The 9,185-nt window shown below is 40.6% G+C and overlaps 1 pseudogene; it reads right to left on the reverse strand.

Annotated features, from left to right (window-relative positions):
• Positions 1 to 1,490: 1,490 nt before the first annotated feature.
• On the reverse strand, positions 1,491 to 5,113 carry LOC139021185 (ferritin light chain pseudogene; annotated as a pseudogene).
• Between the last annotated feature and the right edge of the window lie 4,072 nt (positions 5,114 to 9,185).

Genomic DNA, 9,185 nt, shown 5'->3' on the forward strand with positions numbered 1-9,185 from the left:
ATTGGCCCTGCTCTGTGCATCACAGGGGGTGGTGCCGCAACCTCCCCATCGACCCTGCCTTGAGTGTGATAGGAGGTGGTGCCCCAACCCCCCAATCAGTCCTACCCTGAGCGTGACTGAGGGTGGCATCGCAATCTCCCAATCCACCCTGCTCTGTGCATGACAGGGGGCGGCGCCCCAACTCCCCAATCAGCCCTGCTCTGAGCCCAACCAGGGGCTGCACCTAGGGATTGGGCCTGCCCTCTGCCACCCAGGAGCAGGCCTAAGCCAGCAGGTCATTATCTCCTGAGGGTTCCCAGTCTGCGAGAGGGCATAGGCCGGGCTGAGGGACACCCCCCCCCCCCGAGTGCCCAAATTTTTGTGCACCGGGCCTCTAGTCTATATATATAAAAGCCTAAGCGACTGGAATGACGGAACAAGCAAAATGACAGGTTGCTATGATTTGCACTGACCACCAGGGGGCAGACGCTCAATGCAGGAGCTTCGCCCTGGTGGTCAGTGCGCTCCCACAGTGGGAGCACTGTTCAGCCAGAAGCCGGGCTCATGGCTGGTGAGCACAGTGGCGGTGGTGGGAGCCTTTCCCGCCTCTGCAGCAGCGCTAAGGAGTGGTGAGTCGAGTGGTAAGGAGCAAGTAGGTGGGCAGTAAGGAGTTAGGAGCAAGCGGCAAATGGTTAGAAGTGATGGGTCCCGGATTGTGAGAAGGCACAGGCCAGGCTGAGGAACCACCCCCACCTTTTTGCACGGATTTCATGCACCAGGCCTCTAGTAGAACAATGAAACAATAAAGAATTCTCTCTTGCAATACTAAATGTAAACTAGGCTAAATTCCTCTTAATTTGGAATAAAATGAGATGGTATAGTCCATAAGCAAAGTTCTTGATACCACTTGGTTAAGCACATAAATAAAACTCAAAAATCTGTTTCATCAGTTCACATCAGATCTAAGAGATATAATTTATTCCTAGCAAATTCTCCACATTGTTGGGATTTGGGAATTGCTTCTCTGATATATTTAGCTAATTAAATGCCATACTAGATCTTAATTTTGGACTGTAGCATTCAAACTCTTCAAAACGGAAATAGATGTTATTTGTAATTTTCTGTGCCAAATTCATAAAAAGGAGAAGATCCTATTTCTTTTCTTCTCATCATTTATTTAAAACATTTTTAAGTTTTACAACATGATAATTTACTATATGCATACATTGTGAAATAATTACCACACTGCGGTTAATTAATATACCCATCAAAAAATACACCCATCATCTCACATAGTTACCATTTCATTTTATTCTATTGGAAAATATTTTGTGACTTCCCAAGGAGAAAATATAAAGTCAGAAATCTAGATGAATGCATTTGTAGAAAATTCTAAGTTAACTATATTACTAAAAGAAAATAATTGTATATGTTATTGAACATAATATTATACAAAAAGCATTTATGCTTGATTATAAAATACTTTCTATCTATAATATAATCCTGACAAAAAAATGAAGTGTAAAATATTTTTAAATTATGTTACCAGGATCCAATCTCCCTGGTTTAAAAAAAAAATCCAATTAAAACAACAATAGAAAACTATAAATGTGTATAACCTTTTGGAAAGTCAAATAATATAATTTCAGCAAGAGTAAAATATTCCACTATGGTGGGGCAGTAGGAGTGCTGGCTCCTCCACCCTGCAGGCCTGTTCCATCTGACTCCATGCATGCCCCATCCTACCCATTCTCTCACAAAGGCTCTTTTTGCGCTTTATGAATTTGGCCCAAGATGAGGCCAAGAAAAAAAAAGTCTTTTTATATTTATTTTTATCCTTTCTGACTATTGCATGAAAAATAGTCAATGGGCAAACTAAGATATCAGTAATAAAGTAAAACAAAAGAAAACAAATGAAGAATACAACAACAATAATACCTAAAAGCAAAGCAGAGTTATCCTAACTGAACTAGTCAGATCTTAGAGGACTTCTCAAAGGAATGCCTAATGGATGATTAAAATTTATTTCAATTATGCTAATTGTCAAATACCTAGAAATTAAGCCTTAAAAATAAAAACACATACACTGCATCTAAAATGTGCTTTTGAAAACCAGTTCACCCACTTATTAATGTGACTTTGAATGAGTTAACACTTCTGGTTACAATCTTCTCATGTTAAAATGAGGAAAAAAGAACACCTACATCACAGAGTTGCTACTAGATGACCCATAAAGTGATCTTAGGGGAGCTCCTGGTTGCAAGTGTATGTCCAATATATTTTAGCTATAACCATTATTGTTTTAACTTTAAGCTTGCAACGGTATTAAAAACTTTCTAAGACTTGTCAAAAATTGGCTTTAATACATTTTCAGAGGTTAGCAATAGTTGTGTTTGTGTGTTCGTGACCTTTTATTGACTTTCTTAATCAATAACATATTTCTAATTAAAATTTTGTTAAAAATTCAGGCACTGTTTTATACTTATATTTTTGCAAGGTAAAGACATATGATCTGTCATGGAACTCTTTTTTCTTATCTTTAATCTGTCTTCATATCATAAAGTGCTTGTTTTAGACAAATGTTTATGAGAATTATATTGTAAAAGTCAGAGTATTTTTTTTTTCTTTTCTTTCTTTTTGCTGCAAAAAGCTTTATTGTTTCATTTGATCCAATGCATGGGAGAGGGCTTCAGGGAGGCTCAAAGAATGGCTAGTAGTTTCGGGGAGAGGCTCAGGTAAAAGCCAAACACCAGGGGGATATATAGGGGCCCCTCAAAGGCCTCTGAGCTCCACAGTCTCCTAGTTCCCTTGAGGGTGAGCCTTTCGAAGAGATACCCGCCCCGCCCAGCCTGGGGGCCGCCAGCCTGCGGAGGTGAGTCAGGTGGCGCCCATCTTCTTGATGAGTTTCACCTCCTTACCCCGGAAGTGGTTCTCCAGGAAGCCACAAAGCTGAGGGTCTGCGCGGATTGAACCAGGGCCTGAGGCTCCAAAAGGGCCTGGTTCAGTTCCTCTCCAAGGCCAGGGCGGCTTCCATGGCCCTGAGTTCTGCCCACTCATCCTGGGGAGGCTTCAGCAGGTCCTGGAAGAGAATGTGGCCACCGCGCTTTTTGCAACTTTAAGAGAAGCTTAGCGCCCTCCAGAGCCACATCTTCAGGGTGGAAATAGAAGCCCAGAGAAAGGTAGGTGTTCGCAGCCTGCAGATGCAGGATGGCCAGGTGGTTGACTGCAGCCTTCATCTGGGTGGAATAATTCTGACGAATTTGGGAGCTCATGGTTGTTCGGCAATCAGGAATTAAGGTAGAAAAACAAAACAAAACGGTGTGTTGGCTGGTCTCAGAGGTGGTTTGCAAGGTGGTGAGCAGATAAAACATGGAGGCCGGAAGAAGGGGTATCCCTGGTTCTGTTCAGTCCAAACACTGTTGAAGCAAGAGGCAGTTCTGACCAGTGAGGACCCTCAAGTCAGAGTATTTCTAATAGGTAAAAGGAAATAAAGAAAATGAATAGAGGAACAACAGGAAATAAAATCATACAAGAAGGAGAAAAAGCAAGGAGATAAATGAAAGTTTTGGAGAAAGAATCAGATTGGTGTTTTAATTTCTTGTAATTTGGGACACTATAACCCTATTCCCAGTAGGTGGTGCTGGAGTATATGTATTTTAATCCAAAAAAGGCTGACTGGGTTCCTTTTCTCCACATACAAGAAAAACAACCAGAACAAAACAAAAATAACCCACAGCCAATCAAATACTGTGTTGAGCATTAAATTAAATTATATCTTTAGCCATATTATTAAAAAAGAGACTGTTTGGAAAATGGTGCTGTTGTGAGGAAATGCTGGAATGCCAACATGCATTACGATCCTCTCAGTACTTTCCCCTGAGGTGTAGGTCCCTATTTGTAAGAGATGCTCTCCGTGGCCACTTCATAAGTGCAAAAACATTCTCAGTTTCACATAATAAATGCGACATGAAAGGAGCTGTATGGAGGCTCACTTCCCCAATCTATTTCTCAGACTGACATACAAAAATGAGAACAATAACATTTCAATGTAATATGCTTTTAGTTGAAAACACACAGACAGGCCCTGGCCCATGGTGGAGCATTGGCCTGTGCCTGGAGAGGTTTCAGGTTCCATTCTAGGTCAGGGCATATGCCTGGGTTGCCGGCTCGATCCCCAGTAGGGGGCGACATTTCTCTTCTCAATGACCTTTCTCTCCGGCTCCCTCTCTCTCTCTAAAATCAATAAAAACATATTAAAAAAATAAAAACAAAACGCCAACAGTTTAAAAACAAACTTCTACATATCTCAACTAATTAGTACAATTATACTTCCCCAAGAAACTAAAGTCCTGATAGAACTAACAGCCATTCCATTTCTGCCAGATTTAGTTTCCAAGAAACACTGACTCATTAAAGTGTCATCTGTGTGTAATCCATGATGCTACACAATAAACTTTCTATTATGTTGAGACATGATTGTAATTTTTCAGTACAATAACTTTAATTATAAATGAATATTTGACTGGCATTTATAAAAGGTAAACACAACTCTCCATTGGTTTCTTAGCGGAAGCAACATTCATCTCCCTATATTGTTCCTGTCAAGGTCTTTCCATTTGAGTCTCATCTGCCTATGGAAGTCAAGAGATGATTTCATTTCTTGAATGTCCTGAAGGCCACAACTGGGTAAAGGGTTTAGAAAGATTGTCAGGGAACATAAGCATCTGCATGTGTAGCAAAGCATAATTTTTAAATAAATGTGTGGGGACATTTGTAATTTGAATTTCCTTTCTTCTTCCGGTTTCAGATTTCAGGAATAAAACACTGTGGTTGTACACTAATAAGATTATGAAGGTTAGGCCACTGATGGGAGGATTAGGGCACTCCTCAGTCACCCACAGATTGCCTGGTATGTTAGTGCTGGGCCTTTTCCTCCTTTATCAGGTATTTCTTGTTAAGAGGGAAGGGTACTCCCGTAAAAGCTGTGAGACAGCATAATGGGTTGAGATATTAATTTGCCTTTTGTCCTCAGTGCACTTTTTCCCACTTACCTGTTGCACACTCATACCTCCTAGGAGGCTTTTGCTGTAGGACAGGAGAGATAATTGTTTTCCTGGTAATACTGGAGGGAATTATGCCTGGAAGGAGAAAAGGAGATAAGCACTTTGTGGAGAAGAGGAGGTGGGAGGGAAGGCATCCTCCAGGAAATTGGGAATGGGAAGGAAGATCTGGAAATTTCCCAGCAGAAACTCAAGGCTCTCAGATTTCAGTAACCCTTAGAAGCCAAGACAGGGTGTCTCAGAGGTAACCGAGGAGTGAAAGATCGAAAGGCTTCCCCAGAATGCCTTGTTTTTCATAAGACAGATGTGAGTGAGAGAGGACCCACGTCGATTCAGAATAAATTATCATGGAGTCGGACCTCAGAGAAACATTTACATTTCTTTTTAAAATAAATATTCTTTCTGAGATAATGGAGTAAGATTTTTAGTTCAAGTTTGGTTTCCCATTTTGAGATTTATTATTAATGTAACTAACTATCCCTCTCAACAAAGGAAAATAATCTTTCAAAGAAAATAAAAAATGTGAGGAGAGGAAATAAAAACAACTATTTTTCTTTTTTTAATGTTCTTGCCTGGGGAAACATACTGACTAGTGGATCGAATGAGAAAATAAAAATTTAGGTATCATCATTATGTAACAAACCAATTCTTGTGAGATGGGAATTGGAGAGGAGTAGAATCTGTGGATTTTCTTATTCTTGTTACCTGAATGTATGCACTGCAACAATGAGTCAGGTTTGGGCTCTTATAATGTGAATCAAGAAACACCCTCATAGCTGAGCGATGCCATGAAATAGAGAAGTTAGCATTTGCAACTTTCTGTGTCAGGGTAACAAGGAGGTGACAAATAAGAACAGAGACAAGAACCTACTCCTTTAGCTCATTAAATTCTCCCCAAACCTGCCTTATTTCAGTTCCTTAAACAAAGAAAGTGTGTGTAGCTTGTGGTCAAAATCCTCAGTGGTTAACTTTTGCTTCTTTCATTCTGCCTCAACTGGAGCTAAGGCCTAACGGGCAAGTACTTCCACCATCTCCTTTTTAAAGGAAAGGCAGGTGTTTTCCCTTGAGGTTTGCCCTTTGAAGAACCCTAGCATTATTCTATGGGGTCCTCCCTCCCACCCCGTTCTGGTCTCAGACTTTGTTTCATGTCCCAAGAGTGGGTGCAGCACTCACCTCTCTGGATTGCTTTCTCATCGTGTCAAGCCTCTCCTCGCCTCTCATGCTTGAAAAAGATGATTGTTAAATTGTATTGACATTTTTCAATGTGCTTCACCAAAAAAGATTTTTCTGAATACCAAATCGGCTATCTTGATCCTGCTTCCCATTAAATACACTTGAGTCAGCCTTTTGCCCACATCCCTACACCAAAACTAACATTAAAAGATAATGTTCAGAAAAAAGTAAAATCTTGACTCTTATATAATATGAAATGAATACGTGGTAAAGAATGCATTTTATTCATATGAGATGTTAGACAACAAGGCAATGTTTCAACCAAGGCAATTTAAAGATCTAATTTACAGTACTAAGGGATTCATGAATCAGGCAGCTTCAATCCAGCAACCAAAAGGGTGTTCCCGAGGGGTTAGTCCTTAAGGGCCATATGTAAGCTTTCTGCCACATGAGAACAAAAGACCAGGAAAACTTGCTAGATACCAGGAATCAGACCATATAAGGAATGGAAACTGTCCTGAAGACACCTGGTCGCACACCTGCATTCCATCCTCATCCATCCTCACTCCATCCATATTCCAAGCCCATGGACTCAGCCCCCAGACCCACTGAGGACAACAGCTTCCCACTAATGACTGCAAATAAGGATGAAATTCCAGCTCCTTCATCGACCCAATGTCCCCTTGCCTTGAGATTCTGTGCAAAGGATATCCCATCCCCCACCCCCTTTCCTTAAATAAATTTAATGTTTTATCCACTGTCTGAGATGGCTATTCAGCCTTCCCATGTACCACCATGTCAACCTTTCACAAGAGTTGTCCAAAATGTAAGGTTTTTATAGGAAGAAGGATGGGACAAAATAAAATATTATTTTCAGACCAAGACATATTTTGGGAAAAAGGGAACGTCAAGACCTTTTATCATGCAAATTGCATCTTCTTTCTATGGTGAGGTACCAGAATAGTTGATTAAAATTATATTTTGGGGATAGAAATAGCAATTAGCCTCAGGTATTAAATCTAGCTTTAGTATCATGGGCTTTAGCACCAGTGACACCATTTGGGCCTGTGGTTTTCTCTTAAACAGAGAGAACCAAAGATATATTATAACCGGTTCAGAGAAAAGCCAAAACACACATTTCTAAGGAATAATGGAATGTTGCAATAGAGAATTCTAATATCATAATTTTGTGACCAAACACATGGATCCTTCTTCCATCTGGTCTCTGACCCTGCTCTAGTGATTAAACCATTTTGCAGTTTAAACTCTTACCCTGTCTACCTGAAGAACTGCATTGTTTGCATTGTCCATTTCCCTACAAAACTTGTTTTACTAGTTTATTTTGCAGACTCCAAGGGAAACTGAGGTATTGGCCCCTGCCTGCCATCCCCCTTCCCTCCTAACCATGTCTTATGACTTCAACTGTTGGCCACATTCAGTTGATGCCAAAATTTCTGTTCAGGTCTGAGTTCCAACCTCTCAAAAAAAAAAAAAATGAGTTTGTGGACAAATATGGTTGGCAGATGTAAAGTTTAGTGAGAGAAGCCAGTCCTGGAAAAGGTGCAGCTGGGGTTTCAAAAGCAGGCCAGTGTCCAGAGCTCCCATTCCATATTGCAGTTGGATGTAGTTCAGCATCCAAGCTAATTAAAGTCCATTTGTCCATGTGTGCAGTCCCACATGGCCATAAGCCACGTGGGCACAGGGGAGCACATCCCCCACCACAGAAACCAGGAACCCAGTGCACCAGAGAGAGGGAGAAAGAGAAAACAGCCTGCTTTTTTTTGTCTAGGGGTAGATACATGCCTTGCTAGCTCCTGATTGGTCCTTTCAAAGAATTCTGCCTTAGTAACTTCCTTGGGATTGATTATATACCTCACTGCCTTGTGATTAGTTCTCTCTGCAAGCTGCCTGTCTTAGTAACATCCATACATTTTATTTTATTTTATTTTTTAAAATTTTTATTGTTGAAAGTATTACATATGTTCTCTTTTCCGCCCATTGACCCTCCTCCAGCCCACCTCCGCCCCAGGCCTTCATTTTAAAGCTCAAGGCTCCAGCACGTGCCCTTTCCCCGCCCAGCTGGGTCTAGTTCTAGGTCATTTTGTCTGTCTCTGTGGTTTTTCTCGGAACAGGGCACGGTCAGCAAGTTGTATTCTGCCTGCATCTGAATGCTCCAGTTCCCAGCCCCCATAATCCTGTCCCTCTCTACCTAGCTCTCTTCTATATCCTCACCGTGACTCTACCTGCTGACCAGGCATCAAACAAAACTACCCATTGTTCTCATCTCACTACCCCAGTTCCTGACCACTGAGTCAGCAGAACCCTCAAAATCCAGTTACTCCCATCAATGAATAATGAATAATGCAAGTTTATGGTCTTGTTTTCCCAGCAACTCCACCTCACAACTCTTGCCTTTAAACCCTTTCCATATCCTTCCTACCCTAGAGTGAGTCTTTGGTTCATGCCAAAAAGGCTTCTCATTCTCCAATTTGCAAATCATATTACAATAAAACTCTCTTTTATTCCTCAGAAGAGTCCTGTGGAACTTTCATTTACAAAATGAATTGCAATGAAGACAAAACTGTGGTTTTTTTCCATAATCCATTGTCACTACCAAACTATACAGAAAATGTCAATTAAATGCTGCCAGACAAGTCAGAATTTACTTATTAGGTACCTACATTTACGAAGAGTTGCAACATAGCTTAAACACAATGAACTGGACTAAAATCTGATAACCCAGAAGGTCAGGAAATGCAGTTGTCTACTGAAACACATTTTTTTTCTACACTAATATTTCAAGGTTATTTAATGACTTCTACACTGAAAAATTTAATGTTATTTCTCAGTAATCATCTTGCTACCACTATTAAAAGTTTTGACATAACTAATGACTCCTTTTAAAAAAATTTTTCGCTGTCTCCTTTGCTGATTCCTTTTTATTATTTGAATAAATTCTTCTCTATCTATGCT

The sequence above is a fragment of the Myotis yumanensis genome, unplaced genomic scaffold (genome assembly GCF_028538775.1).
Source record: "Myotis yumanensis isolate MYYU_CA2020_CCGP unplaced genomic scaffold, mMyoYum1.0.hap1 SCAF_12, whole genome shotgun sequence".
Lineage (NCBI taxonomy): Eukaryota > Metazoa > Chordata > Mammalia > Chiroptera > Vespertilionidae > Myotis > Myotis yumanensis.